At 44.1% G+C, this 22,975-nt stretch overlaps 1 protein-coding gene across 2 annotated transcripts in view; it reads right to left on the reverse strand.

Annotated features, from left to right (window-relative positions):
- The window catches only part of Ncald (neurocalcin delta), a 176,290-nt gene that overhangs the window by 79,797 nt on the left and 73,518 nt on the right, over positions 1 to 22,975 (reverse strand). Inside the window, exon 1 of one of the 2 annotated variants that reach the window (XM_032914582.1) lies at positions 13,927 to 14,105. The exons of the other annotated variant lie outside the window; for it this stretch is intronic. The gene's annotated coding sequence lies outside the window, so the exon portion shown is untranslated. Of the gene's footprint in view, positions 1 to 13,926; positions 14,106 to 22,975 lie in introns of those variants that run through there. 2 annotated transcript variants of the gene reach the window in all.

Genomic DNA, 22,975 nt, shown 5'->3' on the forward strand with positions numbered 1-22,975 from the left:
ATTGCAATTAGTGGTACAAAAATGAATCTGTGACCCAAAGGACAAAATCAGGGGAAATCCTTGAATCTGTGTAAAAAGGAGTGGGGAAGAGACAAGCAGGAGTGCAGTGGAGAGAGACAAAGGTATATGAGAAGAACAGAGAGAAGGCCACACAGGAACCCTTTACCAAAGAACCCTGAGTCAACTGGGATGACATTGCTGGACCCTTTCTGTGGAATTTTATGATCAGCAACATAATGGGGAAAATCCTAAAAGCCCCCAGAGGTGGGAAGAATCCACCTCCAAAGGCATCGGGATGAAAATGGCATCCAGGCTCCCCTTTACTTTTAAGTTGCTAGAAGACAAGAGAACAAAGGCCACGGATCCATGAAGGAAACTTAATCTGAATACATTTCCAGTTGGGGGAATTGAAGATTGTAGTCCTTTTAATACTAAAAACATCCTTATACATATATCATAACAAGGTTAAAATGATCTAAGAGAGGAGACAATGGGATTAATCCATTTGCCGTGGGAAAACACGCCAGGGGACTGAATGAGTTTGAAAGGGTACATACTATTTCTTCTGTATTTTCTAAATGAACTACCACAACCGCCTATATTCTACCCCAAACATGTCTTTCCAGAATATTCTACCATAAGCCCATTTTGCTTTTATTCTCCTTGCCTAAATGAACTTTCAGTTTATCATGACCAAATAATTTAGAATCACAAAAGGATCCTGGGACATGCATGCCGTAGACTTGATTCTCCAGGTCAACTGGAGAACATGAAGATCATGAGAAATGCTGGAAAACAAGTAGAGGACAATGGGAAATAGGCTCTAATGCTACAGTGGAACACACACACACACACACACACACAGAGGAGTCTGAAGCAAACAGAGATGAGGGGGTAGGGGGAGGAAAAGGGTCTGGGAGGAGAGAAGAGTCTGGGGGATAGAAGGGGCAGAGAAGGGTCAGGGGTGAGAAGCTCTCCTGCATGCTCTGTGGGTCTAGCCCAATTTGTAATGACTTCCATTCAAGGTGGTTTACCCTCTTCTCTGGAAGTGACACCATGGGCCCAATTCCTTATAGACTTTTTTTTTTTTTTTTTTTTTGGCCAGGAGAACAGTTCTGCTGGTATAATTTTGTTTTCTTCCCCGGAGATAGTTTTATTTGATTAACCACATCTTTTCTAGTCTCCATGTGAGAGAAAATTAAGTATTGGTGACTGAAAATATAAGCCTGTATCTACTAAGAAGCAAGTCCTCCTTCAAAGTGAAACCCCGAGCTCTCAACGCTTGATTGATATTTAACTTTTAATTAACTTTTAAATATAATTTAGTTGGAAACCCAAAATTCCAGTTTTACAGTCTTTATCTGGGCCCCAAATCTGCCCTTTCATTTTAGAGTTTGCTCCCTTATACTAAGGTAAAATTACATACAATTTGTTTCACTTAAAATATTAGTAGTGGTTATCTTTAGACAGCAGAATACTATAGTGGTATTTTCTCTCTCTTTCTCTCTCTCTTTTCTCTTTCTTTCTTTTTTTTGCGATTTCCAAATGTTCTACCCTACCAAAATTCTTTTTTTTTTAAAGATTTACTTTTATTTATATGAGTACACTGCAGCTGTCTTCAGACACACTAGAAGAAGGCATCAGATTCCATTACAGATGGTTGTGAGCCACCATGTGGTCCCTGGGATTTGAACTCAGGACCTCTGCAAGAGCAGTCAGTGCTCTCAACCTGCTGAGCCATCTCTCCAGCACCCCCTACCAAAATTCTAAACTGATTTTTATCTTTGTCATTTAAAATGAACATTAATCGAAGTCTGTCTTAGTTTCCTTTCTTGTTGCTATGATAAAATACTCTGACAAAATTAAGTTAGAGAAGGTTTCTTCAGTTTAGATTCCAAGTCATGGACCGTCACTGCGGGGATCAGGGCTGGAGCTGAGAGCAGTGAGTCACCACCCACAGTCCAGAGCAGAGAGAGCACGCATGCGCTTGCATGAGCTCAGCTCACTTCCTTAAAGCTGTTGATCCCAAGCCAGGGAGTGGTGCTGACCACTTTCAGGCTGGGTCTCCCCACATCAGTGAACCTGTTCAGGAAAATCTTCACAGACATGGCCACAAACAGTCCTGATGTGGACAATCTCGCACTGAAATTTCCTTCCCGTGTGACGCTAGTTTGTGTCAAGTTGACAATTAGAACTAACTAGTACAAAGGTCAATAATAGATGGTTCGAGAATCACACGGGGGCCAAACGACTTCTCAGGTGCGCAGATTTTCTTTTGATTGCTCAGGATGGCGAGCTAAAGAGTCCTATAAAAGTGGTACCCACAGCGTTGTAGAGGTGCTACACAAGTGAAAGCTCTGTCTGATGACCTGACTTCCATCCCCAGAACCCACAGTGGAAGGAGGGAACATACTCTCAGGTCAGTCCTTTGTCATGTGTGTATTTGCACGCACTCATGTATACACACACACACACACACACACACACACAGAGAGAGAGAGAGAGAGAGAGAGAGAGAGAGAGAGAGAACCATACATGCAGGCACACACATGCACACACACACACAGACAAACACACACACATGCACACACACACATGCATGCACAAAAGCACGCACGCACATACAGACACACTGAAATTGAAAATAAAATTGAATTAAAATGACGGTGACTGTTTTCATTGCTCTATCTCCTCCTCCAGTGTCAAGAATATATGCCTACTGCTGACGTGAAATCTCTATGTCAAGAAACACTACATAAATTTTTCCACTTGTAAACACCTTAGGACAGCTCTAATTATTTCAGGAGTTTTAATGGAGATCTTATTAATTAAAGAACCTATACAAGAGAAAGAAGAATGGTAGATTTATTCCAAAATGTTCCTGTTTAAAAAATAGTGAAATGACAGTTTACAGGCTGGTGGGAAGGGACTGGCATGTTCATTTAATACAATGGTCTTAACCCGTGCATCAGGACCTCTTTGGGAGTTGAACAACCTTTTCAAGGGTCACACATCAGACATACTGCACACCAGCTATTTATATTATGAGTCATAACAGTAGTAAAATTACAGTTATGAAGTAGTAATGAAAATGGTTTTATGGTTGGAGGTCACCACAACATGAGGAAGTGTATTAAAGGGCTGCAGCCTTTAGGAGACCCACTGCCTTAATGGGTCTGCAGCTTCAACTTGGGAAGACTGACAAGTTCTGCAGACAGAGTGGTAAAGTTGTGCCACAAATGAATGCAATCATCACTGTTGAATTGTGCGTTCAAAATTACTCAAATGGCAAAAACTGTGGATTTTACATCAGTGGAGAAAAGGTTCCTCTTCACTTTAAATCTACACTGTTGGTCTCCCTGTGGGGTTGTCAACTAACCTGGACCCCTGAGACTGAGCTACCAAAGAGCACACATGGGCTGGTCCGCGCCCCCAGCACATCTGGGGGCCTTTTCTGGACTCAGTGGGAGAGGGTCTGCCTAATCCTGCAGGGATTTCTGTCCCAGGGTGGGGGGCTGGGAGGGGCACCCACTCAGAAGAGAAGGGAAGGGGGTTGGAGGAAGAACTCTGTGAGGGGGGGATGGGGAAGGGATGGGATTTGGAATGTGAATAAATGAAATAATTAATAAAAAATAAATCTAGGCACAATACAACACGAAACCTGCTCCTTTTTGTAATATAAGATCAGTGTCTTTCAGACAACCAGTAACGCAGCCAAGTTTGCGCTTTTGGTGATCTTCCTGGCAGCACGGTGAGGGGGCAAATCCCAGCCTCTCAATGAATTCAAGTCATTGACACCCATCTGTGGGCGACTTAAGGGTCAGGGAAGGAGAAGGCCTCCTTCTGAGTAGTCTTAGTTGACTGTAAGGTGGAAACAGTCTGAGAATAAGCTGGACACATTTGAAGTTTCTTTTAAAAGGTGATTTGGATTCCACCATATTAAGTGGCTTCCGTTCTGAAAAACATCTCAATATATCAGAAAAAGTACTTGGAAGAGACTATAACTTCCATTTAAATTTTGGCTAAGCTCTCTAGAAAGAGAATGCATGGCCCTGAGGGTGAATGGCCATTTGCGGTCACTGCTGGCAAATCACCCTATAGGGGGGCTCCCAGCTTGCCAAAGTTCCCAGGCCATTCCTTCCTGGGTAGCCAGGAGGAAGCAAGGAAGGCAGAGGGACAGAGCCCCCGGGACATGGCTATGATCACTTGTAGGCATGACCGTTGCCAGCAGCTTCGGTCAATGACATTTTGCAAAGGGCCCACTTCCCCCCTATCGTCAGAGCCAACCTAACTGTCTCCAGCTGTTTTAAGACACTAGGTCGTTAGAGAGCAGAAATGACATTGTGAATTCAATTTCCATCATGCTAGGACTCTAGATGACAGCGTGCATCTGCAACACGCTGCCGCTAAGCCATTGTCAATCCGGACGTCCAGCCTTGCTCCTGACTAGAACGATTAGCGAGTGCTTCTGTTGGCTGCACAAGGATCCGGCTTCTGTTATGCTCACATAATATACACAAGTTAGACATACTTTTTCCATGTGTGAGTCGTGATAGTTTTCTTAAGAATGCTGTGTTCTGGCTAAAGACATCTCATCATTGCCTAGTACAATATTGATGACCAATGTTTAAAAATGTCAGATATTATGAAAGATAGCTATAAAGAACTACTACTAAAACTTCACTAAACGGTCCAATTTCTCATTGGTGAATTGAGTCAAAGATTTTTTTTTTCCCCTCAGAGTAACGGGGCGGGTGAGTTGCTGTTCTATGGCTGTGAAGAGACATCATTACCAAGGCAACTTATAAAAAGAAGCATTTAACTGGGAGCTTGCTTACGGTCTCAGAGGGTGAGCCCATAACCACCATCGTGGAACGTGCTGGCAGGCAGGCAGGCGTGGCACTGGAGCTGACAGCTTACGTCTGGATACAGCGGGCAGAGAGGGCTTGAGACTGGGCTTTTGAAACCTTAAAGCCCACCCCCAGGGACACACTACTTCCAACAAAGCCAAACCTAATACCTCCTAAAATCATTCAAATATTTGAGCCACTGGGGCCACCACATGAGGCACTGGTTTTTCATGAGGTCCAGGATTTTCACTAGGGCTACTGACTATAATTATATAAATATAACATAAATGAATCAGAAGGAGCGAGATCGCTAAAGTATCACTGTCCTGGTCACACATGTGCGCCTCAGTGTCTCTGACTTCCCCGTAGCTTTTCACATCCTATCTGATCAAATCCAGTTTGCACGGAAACATCTCAGAGCCTCTGTAGACTTCCCTTATGAATTACATGTCCTTAGGCTTTCTATCCATTTTCTTGATTCCAGATGGGTGGATACTCTTATGGGTCATAATGTCACTCATGGGTCATCGCCTGATATCCAGTGATCAAGTCCAACATTTTCCACTTAAGGCTTAAAGATCATTTCCTGCTCACGGTCATCTCAATGCTGAGAACTCAATGAGCACTTTCTAGGTGTTGGTCGTGATGCCAGGCTGTAGATGGTTTATCCAGGTGGACAGCAGAGCTCTGTCCTTGGTTGTGGATGCTATTCCAGCTTCCCTAAGCAGACTGTATGCTTTGCAGAGAGTGCCTGGTCCTAGCAGCACTCCACACAGTGGGGTATCTTTGATCTTTTGTATCTTTGATAAAGAACGTGTCTTGATAACTATGGACAGAACGGCTAACAGTTCCTGGTCAAGATGGGCCACATTCTGACTGCTGACAGGCCAGCGTGCCTGGCTCACGCCAAGTGTCTCTCAGAGAGAATAAGGGATGACTGGAAAACTCTCACCAGTCTACAGGCAGACGGAGGATCTTCATAGTGCCCCACTGTGCGAACGAATGAGCAGCTTCTCAGGGGAAAATGGAAGACCAGTAGGAAGGATTGAAGTTTAAGCAAATGAGAAATTTGGTTGTATTGATCTCTCTCCAGCAGAAGGCACAGAGTGCAAAAGGACGTTTCTGAGGATTCTAGAGCTCTGTTTAACTGGCACGAGAAGCCACAAGCCAGCAGGACACTTGCCATTTTGGCAGCCTGTTTAAGAGGAAAAGGGCTGCGGAGTGAGCTATTACCTCACCTAGGGGTTTCCCAAGTTTACCATTAGAGTGAAAAACGGTCCCTGAGCTTTGGGAATGGGCCAAAGGGAGTGTCAAGGAGACATCGGGCCGAAGGTTAGACAGAGTGTGCAAGTGTGGGAAAGACAGAGCGCACAAAGAGGACCAGGAAGAAAGTACAAACATGGCCACACACACAGCCTCCACAGGGAGGAACGGCAGGCAGGAGGCTGTGAGTGAGACTTCACTAGGGGCAGCTGATCATCTGCAAGCCCAGCAACAAGATGGTATACAGGCTGCTCTTCCAAATCAATAAGCAGGATGTGTTTTAAAGATCATTCGTGCTTGTGTGTGGGGGAGTATATAGTGTGTGTGTGTGTGTGTGTGTGTGTGTGTGTGTGTGTGTGTGTGTGTGTGTGTGTGTGTGTGTGTGTGTGTGTGTGTGTGTATGTGTGTGTGTGTGTATGTGTGTGTGTGTGTGTGTGTGTGTGTGTGTGTGTGTGTATATGTGTGTGTATGTGTGTGTGTGTGTGTGTGTGTGTGTGTGTGTGTGTGTGTGTGTGTGTGTGTGTGTGTGTGTGTGTGTGTGTGTGTGTGTGTGTGTGTGTGTGTGTGTGTGTGTGTGTGTGTGTGTGTGTGTGTGTGTGTGTGTGTGTGTGTGTGTGTGTGTGTGTGTGTGTGTGTGTGTGTGTGTGTGTGTGTGTGTGTGTGTGTGTGTGTGTGTGTGTGTTTGTTTTTTGCACTTGTTTAAATAGGCACACGTGGAGGCCAGAGATTGATGTCAGGATTTCTTCTTCAACTGCTTTTCCATCTTATGTTTTTGAGACAAGGTCTCTCATTGGGACCTAGAGCTCACCATTTTAGCTAGACTGGCTGTCACTGAGCCCCCAAGGACTGACCATCTCCTACTTCACCCCACTTCACCCTGACCAACAGACGTGTACAACTACATGTGGTCTTTAAGTGGGAATCTGAGCTCAAGTCCTCCTCCTTGCTCGGTAAGCTCCGCACAGGCCGAGCTATGCCTGTTCCTAAGCTGAGCAAAAGACATTTTTCCTCAGAAATTATTTCAGCTTAGGCTAGGTACTTGTATGGAAACACAAAAGCCCTTTAACTTTTGTGTTTCTAAAGTCAAAGCCCCCACATGCATATTGCACCGTTACCTTCTGTATTCTATTTACTCAGATGACCTAAAACATTAACCCCGAGCTTTTGGGCTTAAGGCTCAGAGAGATAACTTATCAGCTGGGCATAAGGACAGGGGAGAGAGACCCCACAGCAGGGCACCGGAGTCATCTTCAGACTCCCTCATTCACGTATTTGGCAGTTGGTGCTAGATGTTGGCTGGGACCATCAGCTGAAACAACTATGACCTCTCCATATGTCTGGGCATCTTCACACATGGAGGCTGGGTTCCAGGGGTGAATACAGCACATGAGATAAACAAGAGAGCTGTAGAGAGTGGGAAATTGTATCTTTTTGTGATCTACCCTTGAAATTCGTGTCGCATCTTCTCACTATGGTCCTTTAGCTGGACTAAGCTCCTTTAGGCAGGAAGGGTAATACAACAGAGTCTCTCAGAATGACAATGTTTCACAAGCATCCACAGGAGTGATTAGGATTTTGTGACCACTTTTGGAGATTATAATCTGCACTTATAATAACAGCACTTCTAGGGGGAAAATCTGCCATATTCCAACTGCAAGAGCAGATCTGCATAGTGAATGGAACCAGGGTTTTGGAGCCAAACACTAGAGGTTAGAAACTTGGGTGACACTGGAAATTTTACTATGCTCTCTGTCTCTCTGCTCCCTCATTTAAAAAGCTGGATGTTTCAGGGGGAAGTAGTTACTTTGAAAAGAACTCAGAATCTCTGTAGCCTCCTCAGAGTTGTCTATGATTCTAACACCAGGGACACGGGTCTCTAACCCTGGAAATGCCTTTGTCCAGCCTCTTGGATGATGCTGGCATCATTGGCAGATCTGTAGATGACTGACAGCACGTCAAGCTATTGCGTGCTTAAATCTGCCAGTCACTATTGGAGGGAGTTGATCCAAAAACCCCGTGCTAGGTACTAGTATTGTCTAAATGAGAAAACTGTGACTTCGATTAAAAAGAACCAACAGGAAGTGGCACAGACAGGATTTACACTCAGAATCACTTAGGAGGAGGTGGAGTCTCCGGGTGTCTGTGTGAATGGGAAACAGCATTTTTCTCAAGCCAGATTTGTGAATGAGTGAAGATAGTAAGCATTGTATTACACCATCAGAACCCAGGTCTGCTTCTTGAAGCAGAGAGCCTATTCTTACCGGTTAACACAGAAAACACGGGAGATATTTGGGTACCAGTGTAAAGATTGCTTCTAAAGAGTAATGCGGGTCCTATCTTTTGAATAACCCTGAGTATTGGCATAAGAGATATCTGTTCTCTTGGTCACTTATCTCCTGAATGGGGGACAGATAACCTTTGGCCCACTGGGAACAGCCACTCACCTGGAATCTCTGATCCTATCAGGGGGAAAGAGATTGCTCACCAACGAGGTCTCTTCTAAAGTTTGATTCTGGAATAGAATCATATGTTTTCCAGGCTATGTGACTTCAGTGAACGGTGCGGCTGTGAGGGACAGAATCCTGGTTTCTTGTTTCCTCTCCAGTTAGACTGTGAGTGGCCCATGCGCAGGGACCTGAGTTATTTTGTCCCATGTAGTATCTCTCATGTCTAGTCCAATATTGGGATACAGTAGGTGTTTAGGATTTACTGAATGCATCAAGGACGGAAGGCTCAGTCAAGAAGTCAGAGCCACTAAGGTTCTCTGTTCTAATGGTAGACACCAATCAAGGGCCATGGTAAGGAGGGACCCAAAACGCCTAACGTAATATGATGCATACAAAAGCCACCTAGCAGATGATTGAGAATTGACTGATCCTGCCACAGCTGATCAGGGTGTGACATGGGAAGTATGGGGTGCCATCACTTTTGTGGAACACTATTCGCTATTGTGCCTTCAGGATGCTGCAAATTCGATCATCACAGAACTGATCGTGGTCTATGGGAGTCCCCTTAGCACACAGTCATACTCTTTGGCATTTATGCCCAACACACGTGTAACAGAAATTAAAACATTTCAGAGTCATCATTTAAAATGTCTACCTTGATGTAGTGGTTAGTTGTGATTTTCAGCATGACAGAATCTAGGATCGCCTAGGAGATAAATCTATGGGGTAACTCAAGGTGGAAAAATCCACCCTAACTGTGGGAAGCATCATCCTGTGAGCCAGGACCCTGGACTAAATGAAAATAGAGGAAACAAGTTGAGAAACAGCCTTCATCTGGGTCTACTTCCTGACTGAGGATGTAGTGACCAACTGCCTTGTGGTCCTGCTGTCATCCTGCCCCTGGCATGGTGGACCACATCCCTTTAACTGTGAACCATAACACCTCCCTTTATTTTGGTTGTTGTTGTTTTGTGTCTGTTTTGTGTTTGTTTTGTTTTTTGAGATAAGTTTTTTCTGTGTATCCTGGATTTGGTTTGCAGACCAGGCTGGCCCTAAACTCACAGAGATCCGCCTGCCTCCCAAGTGCTGGGATTAAAGCTGGGTGCCACCGTGCCTGGCCGAATCCGTCCCTCGTTAATTTGCCTTTGTTGGGTATTTTCGTCACAGCAATAGTAACCAGGACGTCTGCTTAAGGAGGATGTGCAGGTCTCAGCTCTGCTGGAGTCGCTGACCAGAACTCACAGACTGAGAAAAGCCTCCGTCTAAGAAAGGCAACAGCAGGAACGTCTTTCACATTAGCAGTCTCTTGCCTGCAATCAAATATAGGACTTTATCATGACAGGAGTCTGTTCCATTCCAGATTAACATAGGATGATTTAATTAAAAATTGTTATTTCTATTTAATACACACGTGTGTGCCTATGTGAGTGTATGGCACATGTGTGCAGGTGCCTGTGGAGGCCAGAAGAAGCTGTCAGACCCCCGGTAGCTGGAATTACAAGCAGTTGTGAGCCTTTGACATGGTTTCTGGGACCTGAGGTCCTTTGCAAGAGCAGCACATGCTCTTAAGCACTGAGCCATTTCAGCGCAACATCAATGGCATCTATAGACATAGTTTACAAAAAGCCATACATTTAAGCACGAAGATGAAAAACTGTATTGGTCTGGAGAATATAGCACCAGTGAACTCAATATTTATCATACAACTTCTGTATGAAAGTCTCAATGGACACTAACTTTCATGGCGTCTCTTATGGAGACAATAAAAATATGCTGAAATTTGTAATGCTGTTGTTAGTTGCTTTCCACCCCAAGACACCATTTAAAGAAAAGTTGACTTCGTAAAAAATAATGACACATTCCTTTCCCTGCCGAGGTTTCCAACACCTCCATCTAGAAGCAAAGGACAGCTGGGGATGTTAGACTTTCTCCAAGTTTCCCTGCAGGTTGCCACAGAGACCCAGGCTCCAAGCAGGTGTTTTTCCTAATTCAAAGAGCAAGAACTATTTGAGAACATCCTCTTTCGTAATCCCTCTGAGGCCACAGGAAAAATTACTCAGCTTCCATTTCAAATGCAAGGGATTTGGATTTAGTTTAAACAACAGCTAGTGCAAAACCATCTTAGCTCCATTCTTCTACGCCGCTGGGGTGGTAGGAGCTGGTATAACTAAAAGGATGGCTTTGGTCTCTCTAAACACAGGACTGTGGCAGCAGCCAATGGACAGCAAATTTCCCTCGTTGCACAGAGGAAAGTCAACACTATTTTTTTCTCATTCAAAACAATGTAGGGAACGAGAGCTTCTCTGACACACAGCAAACAATAGTGACTATACCTCCTGCTCGACCTTAAATACGTTGTGCATCCAGTTCTGCTCTTTTGGGAAGGGCCTCCTTTTCCCAGCATGCTTCACATAAGCACCGCTCACTTATCTTCCCTGTGTGGATAAAGGTCTCTTTGTAAACAGCGACGGTTCTCTGTGGTGCCTGGTTTGAACTTGAGTGACCTGCCAATACTCTGTTTTCCTCATAACCCATATCTACCCAGGTAAGAGTTCCTCGGGGCAGGTAACGAAGACAAGTAAAGGATGGAGTCAGTGGGGTATTAGAGGCGATAGCAGCCGTCCCTGTCCACACCAGGTATTTAGAGCACACTGTGAAATTCTCATGGTCCAAGAATAAAATCAGATGCTGTGGAACCGAAATGAGGTTATAGACTCTGTCCAGGGGGTTCTACGTCCTGTGGCCCCACAAGCTCACATGTTAGTTACCTCCAGAGCAGACAGGATTCAGAAGAACCCCAAGAACTTGGGTGGTTAAAAACACGACATCTTTTGTTTCCACAACCCCAAACTGAAATTTAGTATTTCCTTCCATTAAAATGTGGGTCACAAACCACAGTGCCTGGGATGTTGCCAAGACGAATCGCAGATATTTGCATTTTATACTGCAGTTCTTAGACTAACTCAATTTCAAAACAGCATTCGAGAGTAGCACCGCTTCAGTACTGTGGTAACTATTGCACACGCAGGTCAGTATACGACTTAATAACATATTAACAAAGCAATTATCCCGTCATAATTAAAAGATGGTACATTTTGGTTTTATTATTTTTTATGTCTTGAGATTATACTATAATAACCTACCTCTCCTGTTCTCTTCCCCCCCTCAACCCCTTCTCTATACCCTCTCTCCTCCCTCTTCCCCTCCCCCTCTTTTTCAAACTCATGGCCTCTTTTTCTTTTAAAGATACATTTTAATAAAAAGTAGTTCCCTTTGCAACCCAGCACACTTTGTCTTATGCGTTTCATATATCATTCCGAAAAAGAGTCCACAGGCGTTACCAGACTGCCAGACATGTTCATGGCACTGAAAGGGTTAAGGCTTCCTGAAACCAGACACGGAGCCCTTTAATAATTCAGCAGCCAGGTTTCTAGAGTAAATCATTCCATGCTGGCATCTTCTGAGGCCGAAACACACTTGACCTTGAAAGCAGCACAGACTCACGGCTGCAGGTAGATGGTTCTCGAGAGCCCCCTTTTCCTCTTTTTGCCAAAAAAAAAAAAAAAGCCCTTGACTCATGGCTTTGAAAGTCCCTCTTCTCATCATGGAGGCTCTTTTCCCAACTTTATCACCGACATTTGTCACTAACACCGACTCTCTCTCACGTTTTTTATTGTTGGAATCCAGTCTCATGCAAGAGGCTGTCATACATAATCATGTTGTGAATTTAAAACCCAGGGAGAGAACCAAGAAAAATGAATGAAGGTATCATAGTTGGGACAAGAAAAGTTAAGCACCAAGTGTATGCTACAAGAGATGCCAAAAATGACAGTGCTACCTGGTCCTCTCCCTGCTCAACTGAAATGTCACGCACCAGTTGACACATTAAAGTGGTAGTGTCTGGGTTACGAGAACTGTGAGGTCAGTTAAATGACTGGAAGATGTCTTAGTAAATTCATGGTACGTACAAGCACATCAGACAGTGGACAATCCTAATGGAAGCCCTGATCAAAAGGTCCATTCACTGAAAGCTGCTTAGGAAAGAATTGATACAAGCAGTTATTCATTTACTTCTGCAGCTAAGGGCTTTCAGATTTCTCCCCCATGAGAGCAAAACATAGAACACACAATTCCGAACCCAGTAACATAAGCAAAAAACAAAACAAAACAAACAAACAAAAAACCCAACAACAAAAAAACAAACTAAAATATAACTATATCACCAACCCACAGAGCACATATATAGTGTGTCGGTCTATGTTCCTTCAGACGCTGGTCCTACCCCAGATGGCTATCTAAAACATGCCTCATTGCTGTTACATCTCTAAGATGTAGAAACCTGTTTGTCAATCTAGGCTTCTGTTTGCTTCGGAGCCTGAGGTTTCCTTGAAATTACAAGCTGCAGAAGATGCTGGCAGAACCACAGCAATGCACACACAGCCACCGGGAGCATGGCGTGTTGGAGAAATCCTTGCTAATCAGAGTTACTGAATTGCTCAAAAAAGACCTGGAGCAAATTTTTATCCAGCATTTTAAATCTACATTTCAGTTAAGGTAGACCTCGCATCAGTGTATATTTAGTTCCAGGCTTTTTTCTTCTCAAGATAATTATTTTTAAGAATAAAGATCAGAACCAGCTTACAGAGCTCCTTAGAAAAGGCCAGCCAGCCCCTCCTCTTCAGCCGGGTTTTCAGAGAGAGCCACAAAATAGCACTTCGCAGTAACACCCACAAAACAACCACAGGCATACACACGTAAAGGTCCCACCCCAACTTCCTTGGCACATTGCAGATTCTTTCTCTCTAAACAGGAAGCTGTTGACAGTTCCCCTCTTGTTTACAAAGTATCAAAAGCCCCCTTTACAATACTAACCACAACTTTCAAAGTCTAGAGCCTTTTCTCACGGTTCCCATTGTTGCTAATTATACACGCTGCAAGTGAGGTAGAAACCGAATTCCAGACTGCTGTGGGCTGACGCAGAATCAGCAGCAGCAACAAGGAAAAGTTAGCTGCTCCCTGCAAGGCGGTGCTGGAGTCACCAGACCCCAAACAACAACTGAAGGAGGGATTCCTAGAATTCGAGGGAGCAAATTTGGCTCACCCTGCAAAATGAGAATTTCTAAATAACATATGTTAGTAAGCATTTCGCAAGGAAGATTACATTTTAACCTACTCCATGGGACATTAATCCAAATTTAACCAAGTTCCAGAGACTGCCTGCAGTTCGTGACTGGGAGCTGCTTCACATTCTTTGGCTGAGTCAGTAACTGCTCTTGAAGGCAAAGTTGTAGGAGGTTACGAGGGGAGGGAAAGCCACCAGGGGCTGTGAAAACACGGAACTCCTGTGTATAAAGCAAACCGATTACCTCACGCTGAAGAAGTGTGGGGTTTAGTAGTCCATGCTCCTGCAGCCCCTGGGAAGCAACAGCCACAGCAGTAGCGACAGCAATAGCGGCAGCGGCACGGTGGCAGCAGCAGCAAGGTCCAGCATCCACCAGATTCTCACAAGCCTTTGACTGTGCGGACTCAGCCACAGACTCTGCCTCTGGCTGACGTCAAAGTCCCTGTCACATGGCCAGATAAAAGCCAAGAGAGCATTGGTTGTCGTAGCAACCACAGACTGGCTCTGAAATTATTTCAATAGGTCATCTGTCACTGATGTGTGTGCTCATGTGTGTGTGTGTGTGTGTGTGTGTGTGTGTGTGTGCGCGCACACGCGCGTCTCTGTGTGTGCATGTGTGTATATACTCAGAGTGCAAAACCATTGTGAATAGTGCCTGACAGAATCTCAACCCTCAAAGTTGTGACTCACGAGTGCCTGCAACTTTCACCATTAAAGCCTGCCTGTCCTTTCTCCGGTTGCCAGAAAATGCATGGTGTGACCCCTGGTCTTACTATCACAGCACAAAGCCCCTCCCCCTCCAGTCGAGGAAAGAAACTGCCAACATTCATGAGATAGTTTTCTTAGTGAATCAAATTCTCCTCTAAATAAACTAAGGGAAATATCTTTTAAGGGGTTGTTGGTAGAAAAACTGTATATTCCTGAAGCTGAATTCTCATCATGTTGCTAAAAGATGGAGTGGCTGAAGAATCCTGACAGGAAGCATGGTGTAGAAAGCAGGGTAGATAAATCCAAGGTTTTATGCCACCTAAAATTCGTTGCAAAAATGATGTCCAGAACACTTCCGCAAGGACACAACTTTAAAAGGACCTGAAGATTATGAGAAAAGGGGCTGGACTCATAGCAGGTCCCAAGCTCTCCCTCCCACAACTCTTGGGTCCATAACAGATTGAGGGAGTTTCGTGTTGAATGATTGGTTCAGCATCCTACGGACACTGAGGTCAGAGGAATCTGCCCACCACTGAGGAGTAAACGGTGCAGCTCACCTGTTCCCAAATTACAGCTTTATTTCCTTCAGGGCCACTTTAGAGTGCATATGACCCAGTTCGTTCTCATTCTTAATTAACAGGAAGCCAATTAAACAAAATTAAATGAAACCCAAAGGAAGGTATTATGGAAAAAGCCATTTAGAAAATGTGGACTCATTCAAAAAACAAGGGAGCTAAAAGGTGAGGAGAAGAAAGAGGTTGTTCTAAAAGGACCCTTATGTGCCTGGGTCATTAGGACTACACACACACACACACACACACACACAGAGGCACACACACACAGAGGCATGCACACATGTTCACACACACATAAATGTGCGTGCACACACACTATGAGATATGAGCAACTCTGAGGCCAGTTGGTAAAACTACACTTGTGTCAGAACAAAACCTCTTTAAGTAGAGTAGCATCTGATTTTTTCACAGGACTAATGTCCAATGTGCCTGGCCGCAGAAGCACCCATTCTATCTTTTTCTTCATCGTCCTTGACTTCCATGCTAGCCCCAAGGAGGAGAGAAGATGGATTTTTATCAGAAGTTATTTCTCTGATGCTGTTGGTTGTACCCTGGCAAAGGAAAAGGCAAAGTTAAGAGTCAGATCCTTGAATTTCAGACTGATGACGGTTGGGGATGTACCTGCTTGTTAGAATGGCAGCAGATGAACCCAGTATGTATGCAGATTGGTTTGAATGCCTTATAAGGGGCAGACTTAAGCAACAGTTCTATTTTCCAGATTTGCATTCCGTTTATAGTCCTGGTTTTCTGTTTCGATGCGTGGGTCCTAGCAATGGGTTAGGAGGGAAGAAGCCCGAGAAGATGTAGGCACCCAGGGATCAAGCTCTCCCTGTGGCTGCCTGACTCTTAGCCCAGCCTCTGAAGCTATGCAGGCTACAGTTTAACATCAAGAGAATAAAACTGCAATGTCACCCTCTACCAGTAGGTGATGTCCTCTGAAGCAAGAAATTCTCAGAAACCTCTACATTTCAATACTTTAAACAGATTCGTTTAAAACCTGGCAAAGCTTAGTACACCTTCATTCCGGGTCTCCTATCATTTTTGTATCAAGACAGGGTCTCGCTATGTAGCTCTGGCTGTCTTGGAACTCGCTCTGTAGACCAGGCTGGCCTCAAACTCAGAGATCCATCTGCCTCTGCCTTGTGAGTGTTGGGATTAAAGGTGTGGGCCATCATGCCTGGCTCTCCGGTCATGTTGTAAGTGTGCTTCACCGTATGCAGACTTAGGTGTAAATTGCTGGTATATTAAGTCAACCAGTGGACCATTATTCACCACTAGAAGATGTGTGTACGAAGATCTGTTTCCTGTAGCAGGCACCCATTCTTTTCTGTATACCACACAGGATGGAGACTTTTTGCTAATACATAAGGAAGGAAGCAGACTTCTGTAGGGTATAAAACAATAGCATGATCTCCTTGGAGCTCAGACGTTTAGCAAATTAATCTAAAGGAACAGGCAGCACACAAGTGCCTTCACCCTCGACACGGCATCACACTGAACGCGTCATCTCTTTTTCTGAATGCCAGGTCACTTTTGAGGTGAAGATGATTCACCTGGTTTTAAAATAGGCACTCAAACACAGGTCTCCCCAATAATTTTACTTGCCCAAACTAAGGCAGGTCCACCTATTATTAGTCTGACTGCTTTGCCAGGAACACATGGTAAATGTTGCTGAATGAGCTTTGCATGCCTCAGCTAGCATGTGCTTCGTGCCGCGAGGAGATAATTCTAATCAGCCCTAAAACCCCAATACTGCTAGGCAGTGACGGCAGTGATGTCAGGGTCTCTACTGTCTTCACACCAGTGGGAGGCTCTGTATCTATTCTCGGAGCTCTCTGCTTCAAATCTTATCTCTTATGATTGGACCTTGGGCATGTCACAGAAGTGCCCTAAGGCACAGTGCCCACATGATAAGGCTGTATTACAAGGGAAAGGGATGATACAATACGGACACCTGCCACAGGGCAGGGGCTTAGTGTGTGTCTGCCATCTTGTTCATCTGTCCAGCCCTGCATGTCTGAAGACCTTCAGGGCAGGGAAGTTATCTTCCTGATGCCAGCGGTGAGGACAGAGCCCAGACACAGCAAGGCTCACGGATGACTCATGGATTAGGGAAAAGAATGCAGAGCAATAGGAAGACAGGATGATTTTCTCTTTCTACTAACACCAAAGAGAGAGGCTTCCCCTGAGCCCTCTACAGCCCCAGTGAGGCAGAAGGGAAAAATAGAAGGCGTAAGTGTTGAGTTCTCACAAAATCTTCTAACAATGGATGGTTCCGAGTGAATCAGTCTTACCCCGGCCAAGTCAAAAGCAAGTTGTACGCTGACATTCTTTACTGGGTCTGCTGTTGGCGTCAGAGAGTAATTTACTTTTTAACTGGCATTGAGGGCTCACTCTGTGTGGAATGCTGCTGGATATTCCGCATATGTAATAAATCACTTCCTCTGTAACCCTTGAGGCAAGTGGGGTTCCTTCTTTATTTCACAGCTAAGGAAGTCGAGCAACTCACTTGCCTGCCCAGTGCACAGCAGGGCCAAGATTGATATTCAGTATCGCCCGAGTTTACACAGTTTTAGAAATGTAGGTGGTAAATATTTACTAAGCACAATTAAATCATCTCATTTTGTTTTATACATGAGGGTTGCTTTATTTTTAAATTCATTTTTATTTTTAAAATTATGTGTATGTGGTGTGTCTGTGTGTGAGCGTGTGCATGTGAGTGCGGGTGCCTGCATAGGCCGGAGGCATTGTGTTTGAGATCTCCTGGATCTGGAGTTAGAGGCAATTGTACAACATGGCTGCTTGGAATTGAACTCAGGTCCTCTGCAAGAGCAGAAAGTGCTCTTAGCCACTGAGCCATTTCTCCAGGCCCCAACTTTTATTATTTATTGACTGATTGATTGGTTGGGGGTGCTGGGATCAAACCCAGGTCCTCACGCTTGCTGCAGAACACTCTATCAAATGGACTACAACCCAGGCTCCCAGTTTTAAATTGTTTTACAAGGGGGAGAAAGACAGATTTTTGGCATCTGGGGATTGTAAAGTCTTTAATCTAGCCTTGGCTTAGGAGTAATAAGACATGTGGGGAAATGAAATGAGGAAGGTTTGAATGAAGGGAGGTGAATGAGGTGAGACAGTGAAAAGATTAACAATAAAATGATACCCATGTCATGGCAACCCCCGTGGGGTCACACACATAGTCACAGGCACTGCTGGTTTGCTTCCTAGCATTCGAATTAGAATTCAGGAAATGTTATCACAGAGGTAATAGTTAACACCCATTGTTTTGAAAACATGCTTGAAAGACCTTGCAGAGTCACAGTGGCAACTCTAAGTTCAAGATCAGCGATAAAAGAAAAACAGAATGTCTTGGCCTGCTTGTGTGATCAGAACTAAATACCAATAGCCCACTTGCTTCCAAATAACAGGTGATGTCGCATAGGTCTAGAGGTGGGGAAGCGTAAAACCAAGACGCCAGCTCATTCACAATGAACACCCCCACGTTCTGCATTCAGGACGCAGCCCGCTTCTAAACTACATCATAAGACCTTCAAATTAAGGCAAGGAGTTCAACACAGAACTTGGAGGAGACACAAATATTTAATTTATGACATTGAGGACATTCCGAATTATCTGCTATTTTCTCTCTCTCTCTCTCTCTCTCTCTCTCTCTCTCTCTCTCTCTCTCTGTGTGTGTGTGTGTGTGTGTGTGTGTGTGTGTGTGTGTGTACACACGCCATGGGTGTACGGACACAAGGCTGGTGCAGGTGTCCTTGTGTGCACAGGAAGGCCAGGAGAAGACACAGCATCTTCTACTGCTCACCGCGTTATTCCCTTGAGGCAGGGCCTCCTGCAGAAGCTTGGAGCTTGATCTTCAGTTAGGCTGGTAGCCAGCAAGCTCCAGAACACTCCTCTTTCCCTGCCTCCTCTCCAAGAGTTGGGTTACACATGCAACTCTTTTTGGGCCTTTACTATGTGTGTGTGTGTGTGTGTGTGTGTGTGTGTGTGTGTGTGTGTGTGTGTGTGTGTGTGTCCTGTGAGTGCACTTACCAACTGAGTGGTCTCCTAATCCCAGTGATTGGACTCCCAAGTGATGTGGAGCTTTAAAAAAATGCTCGGAAACTAAAGAGACAAACACAAACGAACAGGACCAAAGAGAAGAAATCCCAGCATCTGACCTGTCCGTCCCACCAAGCGTTTGCTGGTTCTTAGGGTCCTAACATGAAAGGTCAAGAAGGAAGGGTTCCAGGTGCTAAATCAAGGCAGAGACTTGAGTTTGATGGGCCCAGGACACAAAAGGAAGTTTAGACCTCCCAATAGTTGGAGTGTGGTGAATAGCTTATGTTTTCAGGTCTCATAAATTAAAGATTAAATCCTAAAATTAACAGAAGGTGAATGAGACCTCACAGGGCCAAGGCCCACCAGCAAATCACCATAATACCTAATTTTATTAAAGTAATTTCCCCTATTCTCATTTCCCTCTGGAGCACATAATCCCTGTCTTTATTATAATCCCATCTCTTTATGCAGATGACACCCAGGGCCTATGAACATTTTCACACATCATTTTCAAATCAATTCAAGACTCCTCAAGCATCCAAAGATATCCTCTACCAAGCCAAGGTATTTGATGGAAACAGTGAGAAGTAGAGACAGGCTCACAAGCGACATGACACATCTGTAGTCAAACAAGGGCCTGAGCGTACTTAATGTGTAGAAGGAAAGAAAACCAATGCAGGGAGTTCTCCATGTGAAAGTGAGGCCAGGAGAGACATCTCAGTAACTGAGGACCCAGGTTCAGCTTCCAGCACCACCTGTAACTCCAGCTCAGGCGATGTGGGCACTGCATGTACATGGAGAGCCCCTCCCCCCACACAATTAAAAATACAAAATAACTCCCCTAGAATAAAATCTGAGGACGCAAACCTATTAAAGCTAAATAATTGAGAAATGAGCTCTTCCCCACTTAAAATTTACGTCTGAAGAAGAAAGGTAAGAGTCAGTTTGGAGAACAGAAGATACTTGAGAAAAGAAGCAGCAGGTCTGACCTGAATTGAGTGTGGTCAGAAGTTAAAGTCTGGAATCTACAGAAAACAAGGAAGACTGCTGAGTGTGGTTGAAACGGTAAATATATAACTGGAAGAAGAGAGGGAAGGAGCAAGAACAGAGAGCAATCTTGAAAGGCAAGTGGATAAGGAATTCCCTCAGATGCACAGAAAAGCCAGACCAGGTTGGGTAATGATAACTACGAAGGAAACAGACACCATGACCCCCAGGGTAGAAAGTGAAACTGAAATGCAGAGAACACTTCATTTTTTCCCCACTCTTGGCCAAATACTAAAATCAATAAGACAAACAACACATTCAATTAAAATACAGTGAAGACTTAAACTTTAAAGATAAGCCAGGCATGATGGCACTAGGGAGGCAGAGGCAGGTAGACTTTTGTGAGAATAAGGCCAGCCTGGTCTACATTGTGAGCTTTAGGCTAGCCAGGGCTATGTAGTAAGAACTTGTCTCAAATTTCCACCCCCCAAAGATAATAGAACAATAAACTTTGAAATCACTAGTATAAGAAAATAAGTGCTAATTGAAGCATATGGGTACGTTTGTGTGTGTGTGTGTGTGTGTGTGTGTGTGTGTGTGTGTGTGTGTGTGTGTAGAAGATGGATGCCCTTTAAAAGAGGAACATGGAAGGGCTTCTGTTCCTAAACTAAGTGCAGATTAAGAAGAACACTGTTCCAAACCTGTGTGAGATCACACACATAGGTCTAATGGCTACAGCCTCAGAGTCCTCTATAGAGAAAGGAGGGACGCGAGTAGCTAAACACACAGTGACTAAACGTGTCTTAAAATTTGCAAGAATAAGAACTTTAAAAATTCAAGAAGACAAAACCAAAACCTCCAAATAGGACCACCCATACCTAATAGGACCAAGACAGACCATAATTAAGATTCTGAAAACTAAAGCCAAATTAAAAAAATATATATTAAAAGTAGCCAGAGAGCTATGGCACCTCTTCTATAAGGAGACACAATTAAAATGGCAGCCAACCTCTCCTGAGAACCACAGAAGCAATAAGGACGCAGCACATTTTCAGTTGCTGGAAGAAAAGGACTCAGTTTAGAATCTCATATTCAGAGAAAAAAAAAGATATTTTTTCAGTAATAAAAATGAAGTTAAGGCACTCTCAAATGATTAAGAAACTGAAATAATGTGTCACCCACAGGCTTACCACAGAAGATGGACTACAAGAGACTCGCAATCAGAAGGCAAGTATCACAAGGAATCCTGGCATGCCGTGAAGGAAGAAAGATCACGAAGTCAGTAACAGCTAGAAGTAATAGATTTCTCTCTACTCATTTTATAAATTGTTTGGCATTGGAAACAATCAAAACAATGCCTGCTGTTATTCTAAATGCATATACAGGGAATAGTTACACTAATAGAAAATGTAAGGACATGAAGTTTCTGCATGCCAGTCGGATTGGTAAGAAGAGAAGAACACTGGCTTGTGAGAAGTCGTGCTGTATATCGTATGGAGCAGTCAACAAGAAGGCTACAGTCGGAGATGGGCTTAGAACAGGCAGCGAATCTCAATGACGGCAGAGCAGTGTTTTGTCAGCCACAGAAGGTTCAGAAAACAACAAACTAGAACCATAGGAAACAGAAACAAAAAGTAAATGGAGAACTTAATCTTCACAACATCGACGATTGTATTAAATATCGATGGTGCGACTATATCGTATAAAAGACAGAGACTAACTGATTACACTTCTCAAAAAGAAGCCAGTAATCTGCTGTCTACAAGAAACCCCCTCCCTTCAAAGACAGTTGTCGGTGCGTGGTGAAGTTTTACTTACAAAAGACAGAAAAGGATGCATTTTGCAACCACTAATTGAGAAGGCAAGAGTGGGTGTATAAGTTTTAATAAAGACACATTTAAATCTAATTTAAATTCTTAGAGACAAAGATGGCCATTGTTGGTATCAGGAACTGGCTTTACGGTTGGTTGCAGATGGCCTCTGAACCCAGAAATGACGGTGATGTCACCCATAGGTGACAGAGACCCACGTCATCTGATGCCATGGCAGTCGCCATACACTCCCAGCATCCATTTGGTTTATCTCCCACCTTTACCTGCAAGCGGTTACCTAACTGCATAAATAAAAGGCAGACCCTTCCTGACCTTCGCCCCTCCTTCTCTCTCTTTTCCTCCTTTGCCTCCGTGGTCCCCTTTTGTCCCTTTCCCCCCACAATAAACCTCTCTTTCATGGAACTGCGTTGGCCTGGTTTAGTCTGACCGGATGCGAGCAGCAATTCTATCACAACAGCCATGATATAAAAAGCCATCTTAAAAGTTTCAATCACCTAAAAAGGCGCATCATTCTAAATGCATGTGCACTGAGCAACAGCCATGCAAAGTATTTGAAGTAAAACCCTGCAGAAGTGAAAGAACAGGTGACCGCACAATTACAGTTCTAGCCCCTCTGCTCCCTTTCAGTCCTGGAAGTAAGCCGGGTCTCAGATATGCTAAGCACTTACTCCACCACTGAGGTAACGTCCTCGTCTGTTGGAGACAGCAATGTCTTTTTCTGATTGGTAGAAGGAAAGAAATGAACGAACAAGGAAACAAATGAAACAGCTCAACGCCATCAACTGATGGGGTTGAACCGGCACGTGTCAGGGTGCTTCTCTACCAGCAGGTGCATGCTCTTCCTACCCAGCCAAAAATCCACTGAAAGACACCACCCCTGAGCCACAAAGTTAATGTAAACAAATTAAAATTATAAAGAGGGTTCTCTGACCAATGTGGATTCACAGTGAAAACCAAAAACCAAAAACAACAGGAGAAACCTCCAAATATGTGGAAACTAGGAAAATATGCTTTGAAAATAATCACAAGTTAAATAGAAAGTCATATTTAAAACAAAAAATTAAAACTCAACTGAAAATGAAATTACAACATTCTCTCTCTCTCTCTCTCTCTCTCTCTCTCTCTCTCTGTG

The sequence above is a fragment of the Rattus rattus genome, chromosome 1, assembly GCF_011064425.1.
Source record: "Rattus rattus isolate New Zealand chromosome 1, Rrattus_CSIRO_v1, whole genome shotgun sequence".
Taxonomy (NCBI): Eukaryota; Metazoa; Chordata; class Mammalia; order Rodentia; family Muridae; genus Rattus; species Rattus rattus.